Consider the following 8,127-nt stretch of genomic DNA (forward strand, 5'->3'; position numbering starts at 1 on the left):
GATTGCTGTAAGAACTAAATGAGATAATACCTGCCATAAAGTAGGACTATATTATTAATTAATTAAGAAACAAATAAATTTTATCTCTCTTTTTTTAATGTCTTGTAGTTTTCTGAGTACAAGTTTTTTATCTCCTTAGTTAAGTTTATTCCTAGGTATCTTAATTATTTTGTTGTTGCAAAAGTAAATGGGATTGTTTTTGATTTTTGTTTTTTTAGTTTTCTTTCTGTGAGTTCATTATTGGTACATAAAAAAGCCATAGATTTCTATGTGTTAATTTTGTATCCTGCTACATTGCCAAATTCATTTATTAAGTCTAGTAGTTTTTTTATGGAGTCTTAGGGTTTTCTATATACAATATCATGTCATCTGCAAATAATGACCATTTTACTAGAGGAAGACATAAAAAATGGAAGAATATACTGTGTCCATGGATTGGTAGAATCAACATTATTAAAATGTCCATATTCTATCCAAAGCAATCTACAGATTCAATGCAATCCCCATTAAAATACCAATGGTATATTTCAAAAAAGTATCCAAAAATTCATATGGAATTAAAAAAAGACCCTGAATAGCCACAGATATTCCTGAGAAAGAAGAACAAAATTGGAGGGATTACAATACCAGATATCAAGCTATATTACAAAACCACTGTTCTCAAAACTGCCTGGTACTGAAAACAAACAAACAAACAACTGCCAGGTACTGGCACAAAAACAGACATATAGACAATGGAACAGAACAGAAAACCCAGAAATTGACCCAAGCCATTATGCTCAATCAATATTTGACAAAGGCAGCAATAGCATACAATAGAGTCAAGACAGTCTCTTCAATAAATGGTGTTGGGAAAATTCGACAGATAGATGCAAAAAAAATGAAACTAGATCACCAACTTACACCATAGACAAAAATAAACTCAAAATAGATAAAGGACTTAAACTTAAGATGGGAAATCATAAAAATCTAAGAAGAATCCATAGGCAGCAAAATATCAGACATATGTTGTAACAATATCTTTACTGATACACTCCTAGGACAATCAAAACTAAGGAGAAAATAAATAAAAGGGACTACATCAAAATAAAAGGCTTCTGCACAGCAAAAGAAACAATCAACAAAAGAGCAAGAAAGCCTAGGAGAACATATTTGCCAATGTCATCTCCAAAAAGGGTTTAATCTCCAAAATTTACAGGGAACTCATACAACTTAACAAAAGGAAGATTAACAGTCCAATCAAAATATGGGCAAAGGACCTAAATAGACACTTTTTGAAAGAAGACATTAAGAAAGCCAAGAGACATATGAAAACATGCTCAAAGTCACTAATCATCCAACAGATGCAAATCAAAACAACAATGAGGTACCCATCTCACACCTGTCAGAATGGCTGTCATGAACAAATCAACAAACCACAAGTTCTGGAGAGGATGCAGAGAAAAAGGAACCCTATTGCACTGCTGGTGGGAATGCAAGCTGGTGCAGCCACTATGGAAAACAGTATGGTGTTTCTTCAAAAAATTAAAAATGGAACTGCCATTTGACCCAGTGATCCCACTTCTACGAATATATCCCAAGAAACTAGAAACACCAATCAGAAAGAATACATGCACCCCTATGTTCATAGCAGCACAAATTATAATAGCTAAGATTTGGAAACAGCCTAAGTGCCCATCAGCAGATGAATGGATTAAAAAACAGTGGTACATCTGCACAATGGAATACTATGCTGCTGTAAAAAAGAAGGAACTCTTACCATTTGCAACAGCATGGATGGACCTGGAGAGCATTATGCTAAACAAAATAAGCCAGTCGGAAAAAGATAAATATCACATTATCTCACTCATTTGTAGAATATAATGAACAACATAAACTGATGAACAAAAATAGATCCAGAGACATAGAAGCATCAAACAGACCATCCAACCTCAGAGGGAAGGCAAGGGGAGGGGAGGGGAGGGTGTAAGAGAGCAACCAAAGGACTTGTATTCATGCATATAAGCATAACCCATGGACACAGACAGTAGGGGGTGAGGGTATATGCCGGGAAGGGGGCATGGGAACAGCTGGGGAGAGGTCAATGGGGGAAAAAGGAGACATATGTAATACTCTAAAAAATAAAGAATTAAAATAAATAAATAGATAAATTTTAATAGATCTTAAAAGCAGCATTCCAAAATATTGTAAACACTGCATATCTTTAGACTGAAGTTACTTAATATAAAAGGATCACAGTTTGCGCAGTTCTGAAAGAAGTCATCTTCAACCAGTTCATGTGGCAATTTAAGAAAATTTGGAAGTTCACCTTCCTTAAAAAAAAAAAACTTCACCAAGCGCAAGGTGGGAAATATACATTTTGTATATACTTATTGAACAATTACTTTATGCATACCTTTGTATTGGAAACTGTGAGCAATATCTCCTTTTTTTTCAAAACATATAAAATTTGGCTTGATTTTCACACACAAAATTGAACTTCAAATGACAAGAAATGAAGAGACTATTCCAAAGAAAAAAAGAATAAACTTGAAACATAAACAAAGGGAAACAAGTTATAGGAATATTGAGCAGGCCAGCACAACTGAAAGTTTGTCAAGGTTGAGGCTAGCTACACCCAAGGAGTTTGGATATAAAGATTAAGGGTCTGACTTTTATGCTGTGAGAAATAGAGCGCTACTAAAGATCCAACACTGAGCAGTGATGGACTCAATCTGACTTTTAGGAAGATTGATCTGGCAGTGAGGCTTAGGAGGCAGTGAAGTGGAGAGAGCCTGAAGACATGGAAATCAAATGAAAAACTAGTGCATTAGTCCGATGAAGATATAATAAGGGACTAAAAAAGGTTAGTGTCCAGAGAATGAAAATAAATGGAATATTTCAGAAGGATTATTTTAAAAAATCAATAACCTCAATCACGGATGAGATATGAAGGGAAAGAAGAACATTAAAGATGACTATTACTGTATTGAGGTGCCATATGAGCAAGTCAACTCAGACATGATAATCTCTGATGGAAGTTATTGATAAGAGCACTGGCTCTTATCCGGACTTACCATGCAGCAGCTACTTTCCTACATTTCACATATATTAACTCATTTGATCTTCAAAATAATGCTATGAGTTCATAGTATTATTATATCATTTTTTTAGCTAAAGCATGGGGCAGAAAGAGGTCAAGTGAAAAGACTAAAGCCACACAACTAGTAAGTGGCATGAGCAGGTATGAACTCAGGTGATTCAGGGCATATGCCTTTAGACACTGCACATACTCCCCCTCGCTGTTTCTCTGGAAAAGAGGACACATCACTATCATCAGGTATGATACTAACAAAACAACTTTCTCCTAAGATTGCCACACCATTTGACAGTACCCATTTCCTCTAAAATTCTGCTTTAAAACTTAGTACCCCCAAACCGTATCTGAGGAAATAAGGACATTTAAAAATTATACTTATTCTTATTTTTTTTCCCTATAATACAGTCAATGCCAAAGAGATGAAAAGCTGCCTAATACTATAATTAGAAACAGTGGTCTAGAATTGACAGCATAATTACAGGAAATTAGACATGTCATATTTCATGAGTGGTCTGAAAAGGAAGACTTGCGTAAAGACTTTAACTTTTCCATATTTTATAACACCATTTTGATTTTTGGAATTTATTGTTTTTCAAAAAATAATTAGAGGTTCAAAATAAGCACCTTGACAGAACTTATGAGTGAAAAGGAAGTGCTCCTGGCTCCAGAGTACACTTATAGCCCACAGATTATTAGACACAAAGTGATTAAGGACTAATTTCCTTGGAACTGCTACACCCCTGTAGGTGGTGGAGGGAGCACTGTTTGATGTCATTCCAGTGTCATGCAAATGAGATCTTATTTCAACCTAGTTTAACATGCTTCTTCCCTCACAGTTATGGCCTACAGTGCAAAGAGGCAGAACAGAATACTCAAAGATAGATATAGAAATAAAGTAAGCAACCAATATTTTATTGAGTATATTGGGAAACCATTTTGTGATCTACACACACATACACACACACATTTTTTATTAATTTCAGAGAGTAAGGGAAAGGGAGAGAGAGATAGAAACATCAATGATGAGAGAGAATCATTGATCCACTGCCTCCTGCACACCCATTACTGGGGATCGAGCCTGCAACCCAGGCCTGTTCCCTTGATCAGCAGTGCTAAGGAAATCCCCTGAGGGCTCCTGGACTGCGAGAGGGTGCAGACTGAGCTGAGGGTCTCCCCGGGAGTACACAAATCTCGTGCACCAGGCCTCTAATACACAAATAAATGAGTTAAGAATGTGATTTTATTTTAACTGTGGAACACTATGGATCTTAAATATTTTTTTATGAAAATAGACATTGGCCAGTGTCCATGTAGAAACCAGTTATTTTTTTTAACATATTGGGACCAAGCCACTTGGCAAAGTCTAGGTCTTAACATTTTCAACAGGAAATTTACCATTTGAGGGATTGGTAGTAATTTATGTCTTTGGGATGGAAGCTGGAATTTGTCTTTAGAGCTGTTTTCCTCTGTACAAAACAGGACTATTTGGGGAGTCCTATATGTTGTGGAGATGCCTTCATGAGAAGTTACATTAAAGCTAGGTAATGCTTCACAACACTAAGCTACAAGGGTAAGAGAAACAATATTCAGGTTTTGGTGTATATATTTTGCCCTTTTCCTGAGACCAAAGTATTAACTGGACAGGTAGAACTGATCCTCTCTCTATTCCACAAAGGAGAGTGGACTTAGAGAAGGAACTGGACCACATGCAGCAACCAGTACTTGGTATTTGGTACCCTCCCTGTGATGTTATTTAAGACTTAACAGGCCAGACTGTTGGAAATGGAACCTTGGCTACTATGATTGTCTTGTTCAGCCATGTGCCTGGGATTTCACTCTGAAGGGAGTGGATGTTCTCACTATCTATTGTGTAAAAACATATTTGATCCTGAGACAAGACAGTAAGCAACAGGTGGCATGAAAAACTTCTATTTTTCTCTCAAATTGGGAGGGCAGGGGCACAGAGGCCGACAGGGATGGGGCCTGGACAGTTCAGATATCTCAACTGTCCAGGTTTTGAATAATCTCGTTGGAGTGGGGCAAGTGGGTGAGCTTCTGCTATCTGGAAAACTACTCAGGTGAAGTGGGGAGTCAGCTTCTGATTTTGGAGTCTGAGAACTCTAAGATTAATAAACAGGTAAGTAGCTGCTTATATTTGTACTTGTATCATTTAGTAATATCTTTTAAGCGTCCCAGCCTGGTCTTGCTTGTGCTCTGGGGAATAAGAAAAAACAGGCTTCCCTCCCAGGGGCCACATCCGCAGTGCCAGCGATACTCACCATTGAGAGGGAACTTCGGTGACCTCTAAAGAAGTGGCGATAGAGGCAGAGAGCAGGGCCCAGAATGAGGAGGCTGAAGCACTGAGGGAACTCAGGAGTGTCAGAAACCTGAATAAAATCACAGAAATAACGAGGAGACTCTTAGATGGATGCAAATTCTGTCAATTACTCAGATGCTTGTACTGAAATAATTCAATACAAAAATAAAATTTAATTTTTTATTACAGACTTGTGAGGCCAGTTTATCCTGACGATGGTGGTGGTGGTGGTGAGGGTGGCAGTGTTAAACACTCCAGACTTCACTAACAGACAAGCTCACATTTCCCTTTAATTTCCAAATCATAGCAGCTTAATCTTTGATCAGATTTCCAGTCTTCTACTAGATTCCAATCCCTAATTGTTCTTGAGGGTATGTTCCTTAGATTCAGTCTGTTTTATATGAACCATCTTAGCCAGTTGCCAGGCTTGTGCCCACCACCACCCTCTTCCACACGCCTTCTCCTATTTTTTGAGGTTGGGGACCCACAAACAATGCTACTCTCCCTGCAACCACATCGTCCCTCACACGGGCACTAGTCCTTCTTTAATTCTCCAGAGTGGCAGATGACCAGGCTACAGTACATGTAAGAATTTCCAGAGGCTTGGTAAGAACACAAAGGCATTACAAAGCTGAGGACTTAAACTTAAACCTAACTGTGGCATCCTCAGATCCTCAGTCTTAAAACTCTCCCTTCGGCCCTGGCCAGATAACCCAGTTGGTTACAGTGTCGTCCCAATATACCAAGGTTGTGGGTTCGATCTCTGGTCAGGACACATACAAGAATCAACTGATGAATGCACAAATAAGTGGGACAACAAACCAATGTTTCTCTCTCTCTCTCTCTCTCTCTCTCTCTCTCTCTCTCTATATATATATATATATATATATATATATATATATATATATATATCCCTCCCTCTCTCTCTCTCACCAATAAATAAAAATTAAAACTCCCCTTGGGCATTTCTATTTCAGTGGCATTACCCTTATGACATGGTGCCATCCTCAGGGGAAGTGCACAGAAGTGTGTCTCTTTCCCCTCTCTCCCTCAGGATCCAAGTCCCAACTATCTGAGTCCTGGAAAAGGAAAAAATCCACCCCCTCATACCAGTCTGAGGTCTGTCACTCAGGCTGCCATTGCTACCCCAGGATTAACTTCTTCCCTAAATGCTTGGCAATGTGAATGCATATTTTTCCCTATCCTTAAACTAAAAAGTTTGGCTTAGCCTAAAGTTATTGGGAGAATTCACCAGAAATTAACATTCTGATATTATTTCTCTAGCCAGGACAATGGATTCTTAAATACTGTCTTAAAGAGCTATTCGACAGCCAGAATAAGCTGCAGAGTCTCAAATTGTGCCTTTTAAGGTCTAATTACATGATGTGAATATATGTCCCCAGAATCTGGCCACCGTCTTTAGATCCCACCTCGGACATCTCTGAGAGATGGATTTAATTATTACACCTAGAGATGCAGACAGGTTAGACAGCGTAGCCAAAGCCAGTTAGTAAATGAGGACTCTAGGATTCATGCCTAGATTGAATGATTTTAGAACCTTCTCTCTCAACCACTATTCTGAAACTGCTTTAGAAAAGAGTTTCCCAAGATCATTTCATCTCTACACCCATTTTAATAAGAAGCATTTTCCCCCCAAGAAATGACCCATAGAGATTAAACTCTCCCCACAAAGATAAGCTTTTATTTTTTTATTGTAGAGTAGTAACCATGTCTATATTTTTAAGTGTGATTTTCACTCTACCTTTGACCATAGAGTGATTTTCTCCAAAACAAAGAAGCTATCTGTCCTATACCTGAATGCAATTTGCCAACACTAGAGAACAGAAGAACTGTTTGTGACTTTAAAATGGGAGTCCTGCTTACACATGATAATACTACCATTTGTCAGGTAGGAACTATTATGCTTATCTCTAAATATGTGTGTTATGTGTGTGTGTGTGTGTGTATATTTTGAAAAAACTTGACAAGGGCTTTACCATTATCCCCATTCTACTCTTGAAACTATGGAAACATAAAGACTAAAAGACTATCTCAGAACTCAGGGGATGTAGAAACAAAATTCCAGTCCTAGTCTAGTGCTCTTCCGCCAATTCCAAAAGCCTTTGAGCCATGCAGAATTCTTTATTTTCTTACATTCATTAAAAGTCTCAGGTGTGACTCTAATTATGACAGGCACGCTTTATGAGGTATACTGAGATTTAGGCCCATTCTCAGTACTTATTCAGCTGGAACCTTAGGGATATACAGTGAACATCTCTCTATGTAAAATTTTGGAATAAATGATATCCCATTTTTATGACTATCATTCTCTAATGAGACAAGTGAAAATTTTTAGCTTCTCTTCAGGAAAACCCTACACTGTCAGGACAGATGAAAGAAGTACAACAGCATTGGGCTTTCAGTTAGATTTCCTCAGCACCAGCAATCAGACTTGCCAAATCACATCTTCACATATAGGAATTAGAGAAAGTGTCAGCCGCTCGTCTATTGCACAAGTAAGCTACAAGACTTAATGAGATAAAATGCAAAAGCACACTGACACATATGAAGTGCTATGTAAGTACAAGTTTCACTTTTATGGAAGTGACACTATAAGAGAAACAAAATGCAAATTATCAAATATAACACACTGTCACTCTACATCATTCTTCCTAAAAATAGGATATAGCTATTATTCAACATTTGAATATGAGGTATTCCTGGGAGAAAA

The sequence above is a fragment of the Eptesicus fuscus genome, chromosome 3, assembly GCF_027574615.1.
Source record: "Eptesicus fuscus isolate TK198812 chromosome 3, DD_ASM_mEF_20220401, whole genome shotgun sequence".
In the NCBI taxonomy this organism is placed as follows: Eukaryota; Metazoa; Chordata; class Mammalia; order Chiroptera; family Vespertilionidae; genus Eptesicus; species Eptesicus fuscus.